The sequence below is a fragment of the Notolepis coatsorum genome (genome assembly GCF_963971535.1).
Source record: "Notolepis coatsorum genome assembly, chromosome: 1".
Lineage (NCBI taxonomy): Eukaryota > Metazoa > Chordata > Actinopteri > Aulopiformes > Paralepididae > Notolepis > Notolepis coatsorum.
In genome coordinates, this window is record NC_140165.1 from 148,045,798 (window position 1) to 148,061,013 (window position 15,216).

At 43.5% G+C, this 15,216-nt stretch overlaps 1 protein-coding gene across 7 annotated transcripts in view; it reads right to left on the reverse strand.

The window, feature by feature from the left end:
- Window positions 1-2,224, reverse strand: part of ncor2 (nuclear receptor corepressor 2) — a 530,049-nt gene extending 527,825 nt beyond the window's left edge. For all 7 annotated transcript variants that reach the window (XM_084332593.1, XM_084332594.1, XM_084332592.1 and 4 more), the window contains exon 1: window positions 2,090-2,224. The gene's annotated coding sequence lies outside the window, so the exon portion shown is untranslated. The remainder of the gene's footprint in view (window positions 1-2,089) is intronic.
- Window positions 2,225-15,216: the final 12,992 nt, after the last annotated feature.

Here is a 15,216-nt window from a genome sequence, read left to right on the forward strand (position 1 = left end):
TCAGTTAGCCACAATTGCAGCATGGCTGTCCATATCAATAGTAATAATGAATCTTACTAGTTTACACATATTACCGTTTTATAGTAATTTAAGTTCAGACTAGATTAACCGTTTCCAAGCACTGCTCATTATTCAAATAAGCTCTGAATGACATTTGCAGCTCATTTCCCTTGAGTCTTGTATTATAATTAAACATTTGGCCTGGGTTGTGGCATTTAGCCTGATACCACAACAAAAGCATGCAACTTGACCTTATTAGCTAAGGTCTTACAACTCAAAGCTGTCACAGAAATTGATATTCAGTACGATGCCCTTGCTAATTAAACTGAAACTGTGCACTTTCACACTGGTTGTTAGTCTAATTCCTTGCAGACAAACAAACACACAAACAGCTAAAACATCTCGTTTGAAACCATTTCCAAAACCTGGTGTAAAATGTTTTCACAAACCGGGCAAATGTGAAACTTAGTGTTATGTTTTTTTTATACTGCTGAGACACTAAGATTCCCTTTTGAGCAATCCAACAGTGATTTATGTAAATTAATCTCTGCTCTTGTCTATTGTCTATTGTTGTCTTGTTCTATCTATTGGAATAGAAAGTGTAATGTGACAGCCCACAAACAAAGTAGTCAGATGATTGTTGGTCATGGTAGTGATTGATTGGGAAGTTGGCGAAGAACCAAATATCACCAACAATTGCACGTGCTGTAGTTTGTTATATCTTTCGGTTTTATATATTTTATTTATTTATTATATCATATTGCATTAATGAATGAATGACAACTTTATTTAACAGATTGCAGAATGGGTACAATACAGTACGGCTCAGTCAATACACACAATTGTTAAGGGGATGCAGACCAGAGAAAGACGTTTGTCTTGTTTACATCAGGGTCCCCCATTTTCATTTCATATTGCATTGCTCAAGTGCGTTTTGATCTTAACTGAATCTCTTGTTTTCAATCATATGTAACGTATAGAATGTTCCTCATACAACTTGACAACATCACAGCTAGCTAAACAACATTAGCAAACAAGTTAAGTGAAACTAGCTAGCGCTAGCTTTAAGTTTGTTGTGTTAGACCGAGTCGTCTAGCTATCTAGACTGGAGTATGGAAAGGTGTGTGAGGTGACAAGCCTAAAGGGAGCCAGCTTTAGTGGAAATACACTTCCCCAGCTCAAGACAGTGTTTGTTGGGGAACCGTCCACCGCACCTGACGTTAAGGTCCAAGCTAACTATTGTAATGAACCTTCCCCACCGACTTGTTTCTGTCCACAACTTGTCATCTAATGTTCATGGATTAGCCCACCAGCTAACGTTAGCATAGCTGAATAATAAAGGCGTTCTAGAGTAACGTTCGCTCCCGTTATGGGGAAAACATGCTCAAATCTCAGTAACACCATAAGGCATCTCTAACACAACATAGCTAAAGTTACGCAACACTGCAAACACATAACTTAAAAACAAATGTCTACACTTCGCGTCTTTGTTGCTATAGCTAACGTTACCCAACGAACGTTAGATAATCAAATGTCAAATAGATTCTAACGTTAAGTTGTTCCTCCTCAGTAGATCGCATTGGCTGTTTGCTGACGACAGTGTCTACTGGTGGTACTGGGTGAGGGGGGGGGGCATAATACCAATTATGTCGCGAATAATTTAATACACCGTTAAGTTAATTATACTAACATTACTTTGGACTATAGGCTAGCAACGTTAGCCAAATAGCTAGCTATCTGACTTAGCAGTTAGCCATGTAGCACGTGTTCTTGATTTATACACATAATTAACTTATTGGTGACCATTAGCTAGCTGTGTGTTAGTACTGTGCTCGTACACATGGCCAACGAGCTAACGCGTATTTCTTACTTATTATTTCCTAAATGTTCGGTCAACTATTTCGCAACAAACGGACGTTAGCTGCACCCACTGTAGCGTTAGCAGCTGCACGGAGGGCTTCCTGAGCCGAGCTGAGCCCTCCATGTTGCACAGAGCGGCTCCACTCCACAACACAGAGCCCTAGAGTCCGGGATGGAAGCTAACCTTAGCGGCGGGACAAGAAAGAAGCCTATAGAGATGTAATCTTACGGTAATGTTCCACTCCACCGAGTTGTCCGTGTTATAATAGATGTGATGAATGGTTTCCTCGCTTCGAATGAGTCTCTGCCTCCAGAAATAATCCACATGAAAGAATAGTTTTCGTCCTCCTTCGCTCCACTCGCGGTTCACGGTCGTGTGTGTTTCTGCAGCACAACACACAGCGGTCTGGTCACGGTGCTGTTCCTCCCGGAGCAGGCAGGGCGCACACCACACTCCTACGCAGAGAGTTGGACGACGCTGTCAAACACCTCTGCTGCCCGAAGAGGAAGTCTACTAGCCAGTGCTACCCTTTCCCTTAAGGTGACATGCATTATAAATGTCTTTTTTCAGTGTCTAGCATTGTATTATAGTGATAGAATACATTATATATTATTGTCCGCCCCATATTTCTAGTCTCTTTTATAAATAAGTTACCATCTTTCTGGACTGTGCAATATTACACCTACTGGCTACTGTAGACCCAGGAAACAAACTTAACTTTTTGATTTACCAAATGGCTGGTAAATCAAAAAGTTAAGTTTGTTTCCTGGGTCGATTTTAAAAACTACCAGTCGGGCAGATTTTTTACCAGCCAAAAATCCAATTAGTATTTATATTGTAACGTTTGGCCACTTTAAATCATTGAACAGAGAGAGAGAGAGGTAGATAGATAGATAGATAGATAGAGAGAGAGAGAGAGAGAGAGAGAGAGAGAGAGAGAGAGAGAGAGAGAGAGAGAGAGAGAGACAAGCTGGATGTAGCCAATTACTTAAACACTTTCTTCACAAACATAGCCACAACACTGGTAAACAAACTACCCTCCCACTCAGGGCAGTATGGGGTAGAACACATAGTAGCATACTACATGAACCTAGGCGTCCACAAAGACGACTTCAAACTGGAAATAGTAACTACAGATGAGGTACTCAAAAAACTGAGCGCCCTCCAACCAAACAAGGCCACTGGCCATGACAACATCCCCTCCAAATTCCTCAGAGACTCAGCAGCAGCCATCACCCCAGTCATCACACACATAATAAACCTCTCCATAAAACAGGGACACGTCCCCAAGGACTTCAAAATTGCGAGAGTAACACCCCTGCACAAAAAGGGCAGCAAATTAGACCCGGGTAACTACCGCCCTGTTTCTATCCTTACATCCATCTCGAAAGTCATGGAAAAAATAGTATACGAACAGATCGAAAAATACCTCGCGGAAAAAAATCTAATCTACGAATTCCAATCTGGCTTCAGAACATCCCACTCCACTGACACATGCCTTCTCTACTTGAACGACCACATCAAACAAGAGGTGGACGCGGGCAAATACTGCGGCATGGTCATGCTGGACCTACAAAAGGCCTTCGACACTGTCAATCACACCATTCTGATTGACAAGCTAAAAGCAATTGGTTTTGATAGTTTATCAGTGAGCTGGATACAATCCTACCTGGAGGGGAGGGAACAGATGGTGGAAGTAAACGGTACCCTATCCCCCCCCCTCACAGTGAGCTGTGGTGTTCCACAAGGAAGCATACTAGGACCGCTACTATTCCTAATTTATGCAAATGACATGTCGTCAGCTTGTGACTGCAACTTGTTCCTGTTTGCGGACGACTCAGCCCTGCTGGTCTCTGACAAGAACAAGTTACAGGTTGAAAAAGCCCTCAGCTCGGAACTAGGCAAAATCTGCATATGGCTCGCCGACAACAAACTATCATTACACATGGGCAAAACAGAGTCCATTCTCTTCGGTTCAAATAACAAACTCAGCAAGACTGACGACTTCTCGGTTACAGTGGGTGACAATATTGTCACAAGTAAAGATGAAATTACCTACCTGGGTTCCATCCTAGAGGCTAATCTTTCCTGTGACAAAATGGCATCCAATGTAATAAAAAAAGTCAACCAACGAACGCGATTCTTGTACCGGATCTCCTCTCTGGTAAACAAGAATACCCTGAAGACTCTAGCAGGAGCACTCATTCAAGGGTACTACGACTATGCTTGCACCTCATGGTACCAAAGCACCTCAAAGGCACTAAAAAACAAATTACAAACATCTCAAAACAAGCTAGTCAGACTACTACTTGACCTGACTCCTAGAACCCACCTCACCCCTGCCCACTTTGACAACCTAGGATGGCTTAGAGTAGACGACAGAGTACAGCAACTTGCAATGGGCCTGGTCTACAAGATACACTACGCGACCAAGGTACCCATGTACATGTCAAAATACTTCCCAAAGGTCAGTGAATACCACGATCACAACACCAGAGGGAGCTCCACAAATCATGTAAAACCCAGATTCGGCTCAAACAAGGGACTAAACACGTTTCGCAATTATGCCACATCAATGTGGAACGCCCTGCCTAAAGCTGTAAAGGAATGTGAATCACTACCCACCTTCAAAAACACTCTCAAAAAACACCTACGTGAGACTGCAATTCGAAACTGGCCCCTACAAATGTCCTAACCTAGTTGTACAGTAAATGACCAAGTAAGGCTTTGTCAACATTCCAATGTACAGTGTAAAATGTGTGTGTGTCCCCTACCCAACCCCCCCCCCCCCCCCACCTCCAATGTACAGCCCTCACCCAACCCACCCAACCCCACCCCACCAACCTCCTCCAATGTACAGTTTCTACGCCAAATGTATATACACTCCTTTTCTGGACACTTTTGTATCACAAACAGTACTGTATTTGCAAATCTGATATGTCATAAATGTATAGATGTAGCAGTACTGTCTATCTGTATGTCATGTATGTCATATATGTTATGATGAATTGAAAATGGGGGACCCTGGTGGAAACAAGACGAAAGTCTTTCTCTGGTCTGCATCCCCTTAACAATTGTATGTATTGAGATGTACTGTACTGTACCCATTCTGCAATCTGTTAATAAACTTTTCAATCAATCAATCAATCAGAGAGAGAGAGAGAGAGAGAGAGAGAGAGAAGGCAGGCCTGAAAACCTACCTGTTCAAAAAGGCCTTTGACTGTTAGCTTTTTATTTAAATGTTATTGCGCTTGTTTTTAAATTGTCTGTTTATACTATGTTTTTAATTAACTATGTTCTATTTTTATCTTATTTTTATTCTGTATTTTATTTTATTTGTTTTACTAATAACTATTTTATTTCTATTTTTTTAACTGTTTTAACCATGTAGTGTAGCACTTTGGGATCCCAGTGAACAAAAAGTGCATTACAAATCCAATCTATTATTATTATTATTATGTGTGGCTGCCGCCCTGGCGGACATCTGTGCTCTACTGAGTGCACCTTTCTAGTCTAGAAAGAGCGCTGATTCTCCGTAGCTGAGCAGGGTTGCATTTTGTCAACACAAGTTGGAACCCTGGAGGAAGCGATATAAGGAAACGAATTGCCAATAAATGTGAAGTTATCTTTGAACCTGTTGCAGGGAATATGCCTCCACATATTTGGTCAAATCAAATGCGAAATAGTAAAATATCAGAGCACAATCAAAAACGCGATTGCAGGGTTTTCTTGTAGGCTAAAGAACGGGTGATGTAAGACCTCATGTGCGTCTCATGTTACAAACTTGACCTCGTGAGCAGAGCGCATCTCATTTACATTTAAAGGTTCATTGTTTGTAAACATTAGAACGGACACGTGACACACACACACACACCGTTTCAACTCACCACCGCGCAATCATATTGACGCCGAGCACAGCCGACCCATTACGTAGATGCAGTGTATTTTGTTAGCCGCCAGGTGGCGGGCAGACCTTAAATTCTAATCGCCAAACAATAAATTTACAAGCCAATGGCGCTGGGCGTGTACTTATTTTGTACCCTGTGTAGACCTCAGTATATTTTTACTGTATTTATTTACTGTATATTTTATTCCATTTTTATTCTATTTTACTCTACTCTTATCTTAGGCAACTTGATTTGATTTGTTTTATTATTCTTATTCGTGACCTGTTCTGTCTAAATGTTTAAATGTTGAGCAATTTGCAGTGTCAAATTTCCCACGGGATAATAAAAGTATTTCTATTCTATTCTATTCTATTTGTTAACAGAATTCGGCTATAGGGCGACAATAATGTGGTCAAGAGGCATGGTTTCTATCTTGAGCCTGAACTGGCGTGGTTTCTTTTTATTCACATGGAAAGAGCAGCAGTAACATACATGTTCTTCTCTCACTGAGAGACATTGGGGGAGAGAACGAAATGGGAGTATACCATTGCTTTTATACTCGCCACAAGGTGGAGTACCTGGGTGGCTCCGCCTAGAGCGCCCTCTAGTGGGAACAGATATATATGCAACTAGACAGTCACTGATGGAGACAATTATATGCAGGTAAACAGTTACTAGTGTAAACAGTCATATGTACAGTTAGACAGTTACTAACAGTACTACACAGAGCCTATGATCTCAACACTCCCACTTAGGTTTGCATTAGCATACTGGCTGACTTCTGGGAAAAACATTTAACAATGGAAATAATATAATCCCAAAAAAACATCCATAGGGTATGACAGTCAATATCTTCACATTAAACATGACCTTTGCAAATCCCTTCAATTTTAATTTGAAACAGGCTCTCTCATAGTATCTATTACTCTGTCGTCCATTGGACAGTAAACCGGTGTCATTCTTTCTTATCTGATGACATACCTGATGAGATGATATTATTTATAATGACATGTTTACATCTATATTGACATATTGGGTTCCTAGCAGGCCATGTGAGCGGATCGGAGCGCGAGCGGCGCGGGGCGCGGAGCGGGCGGTTTTGACGTGAGCGAGGAGTGGGTTTTAAAATGAGTCGGCGCGACGTCCGGAGCGAGAGTTCTCCTCCGCTCCAATCCACTCCAGGCCGCTCACAGTGGTTTAACACTGTTGATGTTAATATACATGCAGTACAATGCCAAAGCAACAGATGGCGATGTACAAACATGAAGGCCATTTTCAACCAATGAGAAGGGTGAACCTGTGATATCCTGTTCAGGCTTCACTCCTCCTCCTTCACTCACTCCTGTTAGAAAAAGTATCGACGCCATTGTTGTTGTCGTTAGCTTACATGCTAACGTTAATGGCAGCGACCATAGCATTGTGGCTCGGCTAGCCTATCATCGCTTAATAGAGCTAGTGAATGGATAAACAACGTTATTTAACATTGCAGAATGGGTACAATTACAACGCGGCTCAATACAAACAATTGTTAAGGGGCCCAGGGGGTGTAGACTGTTGTAGTTTGAGCTAATTTACACCATGCTCCAAAAAAAAATAAAAAAATCTGCCGAGTGATCTGGCGCGGGGAGCGCTCGATTCAAGGTGAGCGGGGAGCGAGCGGAGAGCGACTTGGGGGCGGGGTCAACATGAGCGATTAGCGGAGCGGACCAAGCTTTAAAGAGCGAAGAGCGGATTTCTCGGCCGCGCCGATCCGCTCACGTGGCCTGGTTCCTAGTAATCACAATGGTCCCCTGGTTGTCCTCATAAACAACAGTCTCCATATATACACAATGTTCATAATTTTAAACGGTTTTGACAGAACGCCCATTATTCAAAAACACCATATTCGGTATAGAGGATACATTTCAATTACCTACTGCATTTTAAGCAATACATTCATAACCTTATCTTCATCACTTCGAGCAGTTGCTCTAGATAAACACATTTTGCATTGTCATAGCTAGAAACATATACTCAGCTTCACAGGCTGATAGTATCACTGTAGGCTCTAAGCCCTTAAACCTTTGTTGTCTTTTCTGAAACACCGCTGTCCGTCTGCAGCACCTCTGGGATAACGAAAAACATATTTTTGACGTAGTTCAATGATTCTCTGTGGGGCCAACAAAAATACTATGACACTCTTACTCACTACAGAACATAGGTCAGGGCGAGTACAGGTTGTCCAACAGAATGAAGCTACCCACAGTTTATCTATACATTTCTTACTTCAGTCAAAAACATCTCAGGACCGTTTCCCACATATCTCATCTGGGATATTTTTACACAGTTGGCAGACTGTTCGAAGTCCATACCTATAAAATGGTTTAACCTGCCTAGGTCTTTCTTTTGTGGTCTGGAGCGATGATCAAATCCTCCACTTCTGTATTTTAAACATAGATCCTCTTTTGTATTTAAACATTGAATCACCTCTGTACTTTAACATTGTAAACCACCCACCTCTGTACTTAAACATGGGGTTAAACATAAGATCCATTTCAGTATTTTAAACCTGGTAACTCATCCACCTCTGTACTTAAACATGGGACCAAACATATGGCTCATTTCTTCAGCATTTAATCAATTTTCTATGAACCATACCTTGTATTTACCGTGGTCTTCAATACCCTCCTGGATCGAATACAACCATTTCCCTCCCACTGTCTGTCTGCCCTCTGGTAACTTGGTTGAATACACCCATTTTCCTCCCACTGTATGTCTGCCCTCTTCAGGGGACAATGTGGCCTCCTTAAAGGTCGGGTTTACCCCACTGACTACCCTGTAGTAGTACTCAACGGGGGTAGGTGTATTGTCCTCCTCGTCACTCCCTTTCCTGGCATAGTCTGGCAGATATTCTGGGGGTTTGTGTTCCCTTGGGGAATACCTCCCACTGCTTGGGGCACTTGACGTCACCCTCAGGTGTTCCTCGTCATCGCCCTCTGGGGGTTGCTGACTGTCTGTCTGCACAACTGTACTAAGTACACTGGGGTGATGTGTTTCTGTTTCTACACACCTTGCTCTGGAGTCCAGCTCTGGCTCCTCTGTCTGTGTCTCGCTCTCACAGGTTGTCTTCGTGACAAACTTGACTAGCATGTGTTTCTGCACTCTCCCGTTACCGGGGTGATAAACTAGGAAAGCAGGACTTCCTCTGTCGTGTCCTACGAAAAATCCTTTTACATCCTTGGACTTGGGTTTTCCCCTGTCCTGCAGGTACGCATAACACACTGATCCAAATCGGTGCATTCTGGCTAGATTACACTTCTTTCCTGTCAGCGCTGTAAACGGGGTGGTGCCAGAGTGCTTATTAAAGCACCTGTTTCTGGTGTAAGCGGCTTCTTGCACCGCATAATGCCACAGGCTCTTTGGTAAGTTACTATCTGCTAGCTTACACCTAGCCATTTCGAAAAGGGTGTGCCATTCCCTCTCTGCCACCCCGCTCTGGTGTGTGGGATATGGGCGTGACGTCTTGTGTCTTATCTTATACCTTCTCAACAGTGATTGGAACTCTCTGTTTGTGAACTCGGTTTCGTGGTCGGACCTCAAACATCTTACTGTACCATAAGGGGCTACGTCTGCCAGGAATTTTTCTGTGGCCTGGAGTGTGTCACTCTTTTCTTTGATAAAGTAAACAAACACTGCCCCTGTACACACGTCTGAAAAGGACTGTACATATCTAAAACCTCCTATGGACTCGTTGCTTACTGGGCCTGCTAGGTCCATGTCAATTAGTGCAAGTGGTACCCTTACTCTGTCTGTGGGATTTCTGTATCTCGGTTGGGTAAACTTCCCCGTTTTGCACATTGCACAATTTTTGTCAGGTCTACGCTTCTCCCCTTCAATGTGCATGCCCTCCGACACTACTTGCAGTTTCAGTAAATCCTCATAATTACAATGATCCATAATCTCGTGCCACGTCTGAATATCGTGACTGGCCGTCCCGCTACACACATCATCATTATTGTTACACTGGTCGTTGTCATTACACTCCATTTTCAGATAAAATATTCTCGGGTACATCTTTATGTCAAACCGGGTACCGTCAGGTTCTACAAGAAAATGTTTACCTTTGTCGAAGAATACCTTGGCGCCGCTTGCAGTAGCAGCTATTACAGAGAATAGTCCTTGTGGGAACGATGGTACGTATAGAGCGTTCTTTAGCGTCACCGTACGCCGGCGCCCCTTGCTGTCCGTGAGGCATACCTGTGTGTCTCCCCTCTCTTGTGCCAATCCGTAGATGCGTCTACCGTCCGCAAGCTCCATGCAGTGCCTCTCCGGGTGGAAAGTGTCGTCAAAGTTCTTGAACCGACTCCTGTCATTGATGACATGGGACGACGTGCCCGTGTCCACGATCAGTCCCCTTCTCTGGGCCCGCTGCAGCTGGGCCAGTCCGGCGATGCCCGCCGTCCGCGCTCCAGAAGCGCAGTCTTCTTGTCCTCGTTATCCTCCGGGTGTTGTCTCGACTCACCTCGTGTCGATCGTCGCCGCCATAGATTCTCCGGGCGTTAGTCGATAGTCGATAGTCGCCGCCGTTGTGTCCGCTGTCGCCATCTTGTCCATGCGCGTATCACACGCTCTGGTTGTGTTTCTTCATGCACGCTCTGTCTGTGTGCCCCGTGGATTTGCAGAAGCTACACCAGACAGTCTTTGTGCATTCGCTTCTCCGATGGCCTTTATCTCTGCATCGCCAACACGCCAGTTCCGTCGTGGTCCTGGTTCTCTCTCTTGGCGTCGCTCGGGCCTTTAGCACCCTCTCCCCCTCCTCCGCGGCGGCTGGGTGGGTGTCTTCTGAGGCCTCGAAGTTCCTTAACTTAGCCTTGAATTGTCCCAACGTAATGTCCGTTGAACCGTGTGTTACCAGGAGTGTGAACGGTTTGTACAGCTCCGGTAGTCCTCTCATTATCATCGCCATCATTAGCCCATCGCTTGGTGCTTCTCCGGCACTCCTCAGTGGCGTCGTGATTTGCTCCGCTCTGTTGACGTATTCGGTCACGGTTTCGGTGGTCCCCTTCCTCAGGCCCGTTAGTGCTGTGTAGAGGGCCACGACTCTGGGTATTCCTCGCCAGATGAAATGCTCTCTCAATACCGCCAGGCTTTCTCGGCCTCTGTCTTTAGTGTCGCGGAATATCAGCCCCAGGCTGGTGTCGTCGAGCATCGGCGCTAACTCACAGTACGCGCTTGCGTTCCGCTGGTCGTCCAGGGCTTGCTCTTCCGCTGTCAGTTCTCCGGTGGGGGCCCCCAGGATCGTCTCCTTCAGCCCCGCCCCGTGCATGCAGCACAGCATGCGCTCTTCCCAGAGCTCGTAGTTCTCTGCTTTTCCATTGAATATCGGCCATTTGCCTCTTCTCTTGTTTTCCATCCTCTTCGTTAATGGTATGCTTTCGCTCTTGTTGGCCTAGTGTCTAGCCACACGGTGCTCCCGGCGCTATCCTAGCCTATACTTCAGCTAAGCTTGCTACAGTACCTCCACTATTTCGCCCCGGCGTTATCTGGGCCCATAACCTGTTAACAGAATTCGGCTATAGGGCGACAATAATGTGGTCAAGAGGCATGGTTTCTATCTTGAACCTGAACTGGCGTGGTTTCTTTTTATTCACATGGAAAGAGCAGCAGTAACATACATGTTCTTCTCTCACTGAGAGACATTGGGGGAGAGAACGAAATGGGAGTATACCTTTGCTTTTATACTCGCCACAAGGTGGAGTACCTGGGTGGCTCCGCCTAGAGCGCCCTCTAGTGGGAACAGATATATATGCAACTAGACAGTCACTGGTGGAGACAATTATATATGCAGGTAAACAGTTACTAGTGTAAACAGTCATATGTACAGTTAGACAGTTACTAACAATCCTACACAGAGCCTCTGATCTCAACACTATTCTATTCTATTCTATTCTATTCTATTCTATTCTATTCTATTCTATTCTATTCTATTCTAAATAAGAACCAAAAGTGTGTTGGAGAAAAAAAAGTTTAATAATTTCATTTAATTTCGTCTGTGCAGCCTTGTTTATTATTCACTGTGTCCATGGAAACGACGATGGACACACAACACACAGCCATACTGGTATGGTTTCATTAAGCAGAAAACATAGTCCGTTTGCTTTACTGATCACTGCATAATTCATAAATGTTCAGACAAGCTGTTTTTTTTAGCTGTTTTGCAGGCTGTGACGTACAGGCGTAGAGGCAGCTCTGTATAGGAGTGTGCGCACGCAGAAACGCCTCTCTTGATTCAGCTCTTTTGCATGCTCTCTCGCCCCCTCCTCGTTTTCAATCCCCGCCGCAAATGCATATAATATCTCAGAAGATGCGTGCACAGTTTCTATGTAATCTCTAGCATAATCCTGTTTTTAGACTGAGATATTGGACTAATAAAGATATTTCAACATGTGCTCTCTCTCTCTCTCTCTCTCTCTCTCTCTCTCTCTCTCTCTCTCTCTCTCTCTCTCTCTCTGATTCCATGAGGGGTAATTTCACACACTGGCATTCCAGGAGGTCTACATATGTGCTGTTTGATGCCCAGGGAGAGAACAAGCTGTGAATACAGTGACTTAACATTGAAGAATTGTATAGAGGAGGAGATCACAACATCCCATGCTGGGTGCGTAGCTGATGACATTGGCGAGGCCTGTGCCCTGTTAATGGTCTGAAACGTCTAGCATACCCCTCCCTAAACCCACTCATATAGCACCCAATCCAGTGACAGACCATCATCAATCACCTTTCAAATGGACTCAAGAAAGAATCATCTGCCAGAGAGATCCATCATTGTTTGGGATCTATAATAATAATTTTGAGAATTCTATGGCACATAATACAATTTGTTTGGCATGCAATGCAGACTTATTTTCATTTGTTCTTAATTTAGTTTTGATGATTATTATGTCATTAAGTTTAGTCAAGGAATTTTTGCCACACTAAATATTTGGCACATCATAGGCAGGTTTTATCTTGACCTAAATTTCAGCATCAGCCCACTCAGTGATGTCAGAAGGGATTGTTTTTCTTTCCTGTGTTTTTCTTTCTGCTCTGCGGTTTGGGAGACCCACCCCCACCCCTAACCACCAGCATAACCACCATCTCTCCATCCAGCCGTCACAGAGAGGAAAGAGAACTGTTTACTTCAGCTGGGCTTTCTGGATCCTGGCGTGTGTCGGGGTAATCTATCCCCATCTTTGCAATGCCCAATTAGTCAGTTCACTGATAAAACAGAAGTGTTCTTCACGCGCCAGTCTGGATGTCCACAGCTGTGCATCATCTGTTGCAGCCAGACAGAGACCCCTGTAGTGTTAAGTCAAAGCTTTGGGCTAAACTCAAATGGACAGTTGAACTTTAGTGTACATTTTCAGAATCCAAACATTTACAAAGTAATTGGTATGCAATGTAACTCAGTGAAAGATATTTTCCACGATTTTCCATTTTAGGGGAAGCAATTGAATTATCCTTTCATTTGAATTTCAGAGTTATCGAGAGAGGAACCAGGGAATATTATTTCTGTAGTTCTAAGTATCTACATGAAAGCAACTCGTGTGACGGCACCAGCTGAGTAGACCTCATGAGATTTCAAAGCCATAGCCAGATAGATGCGTGGCAGACGGCGATTAAGCTTTTCAAATAAATTATGAAGAACACAAAATCCTCTAGAAGAGAGAGGAGGGTCAAAACGCCAGTGGAATGAAAGACAAGGGAGCAGAGGTAAAGCATGGTCAAAACAAGAAGGCCAGCTTTGATTTCAAATCCAAACAATGTCCTGCTAACGTTACCCTCTAAAACTGTGGTTGTTTTGAAATCTGTGACCTCACTGTCATTTTCATTTCCATGGACCATATTCCCAAGGTGGGACCTCATTCAACCTAAGCATGACATAAGAGCAAGATGGCAGCCTTGTGAATATGAGTCCATTGTACGTCAGCGCTTGTATTTAAGGTGTGTTCAGGTAGAATTACTTAGGAGAATTATCTCAATTGATTTGATTCCAAGAAGAGTAAATTAAACATTTGTGAACATTGCTGTCTGGCTTGGCCATGTTTAATACAATTTTGTTCAAACTCATTTCAGTTTGCAGACATTTGCCATGACAGAACTAAAGCATCTCAAGCAAGATCTATGCAAATACCAAGGAATATGAAATACCTCACCCATAGGTCTATCCTGACAGAAGTAACATGTTCCAGCTTATATGATTTCTAAATGGAGGTGATGGATTTTTTTGTGGAATGCGTTTCTATCAGCATAATTACATGCCAAGGTTCTTCCCTTCACTGGCATACAACATTTTGGGGCCTGGACATAATTCATTCTGCCATTTCTGGCATTTATTACAGTCACAACTAGGCTTGAGTCAAGACAATTATTATTCCCCTCAGATATGGCAGACATAGGAAGAAAGGAAGTATTTTTACCCTTGAAAATAACGACTGTTGAGTTGTAAGTAGGTTTCCACATAGATGATCGCTTAAGCTATTTCTGTGCTGTAAAGCCCTTGCTGAAATTCATTCATAGCCACAGGATTGCACCTACTCTCTCCACGCCACAACAAAGAGAACCTTGAGGGGAGAAACGACAGCCTTACACACCGAAGAACCTAATGACTGCCTGCATTGTTGGAATTCCGACCTAGCTTCCTGTGTCTATCCACACCTGGCCGACTGCCAATACACTCTTCTCCCATCCTTCCCTTTCCCTCCCTTTTATCAACATCATATGGAACTTTCATTGTAGAGACATAACCCCATTGGTTTCAGTCAAACCGTAGTACATTTTTCCAAATGGCTCAAAAAAGTTTTGTTTGTTATATCATACCTATAAGTCTTTATGTAACAGAATTTTGATTCTCATATTGATACTCTTTCAAAAGGACCTGGACTAAACCGCTTGAGGTACGACTACCTGCAGGTATCTGCTTTATTACACTCAGGGGACACATGGCTTGCTTGCACGATAATATAAATCAAATGATCCTTGCCGCTCCGCACCCATTCGACTATACTACCATACCACCACTGTAAAATCCTGGATAAGCATCAAATTTTAAAATTTTAAAACCTCAGACGTTATAAAAGTTCCTGCTTTGTATATAAATGCCTGCACAGATTAGCCCCTCCCCCTCTCAAGGAGTTTATCCACGAGAAACGGAACACTGGATTAGCCACTAGGTCAAACACCAGAGGGGATTGTGAGGTCCATTTTAGAAAGACCGCCTTCAGCAAAAAGATTCTATCGATAAAGGGAAGTGGAACATGGAACAGCCTTCCGGTCCCCTTAAGCCAGTGCTTCTCAAACTTTTTCTGTCAGGCCCCCCTTTGGCGGACCAAAATATATATAATATACTTTGTCTCAATGTTGTCTGTAAAGGTTTTTTTTATCCAGAGTAACTTTGTGATCCTTTTCTGTGTTTTATTAAATAATGATTTTCAGATTTTGAGAAATGGT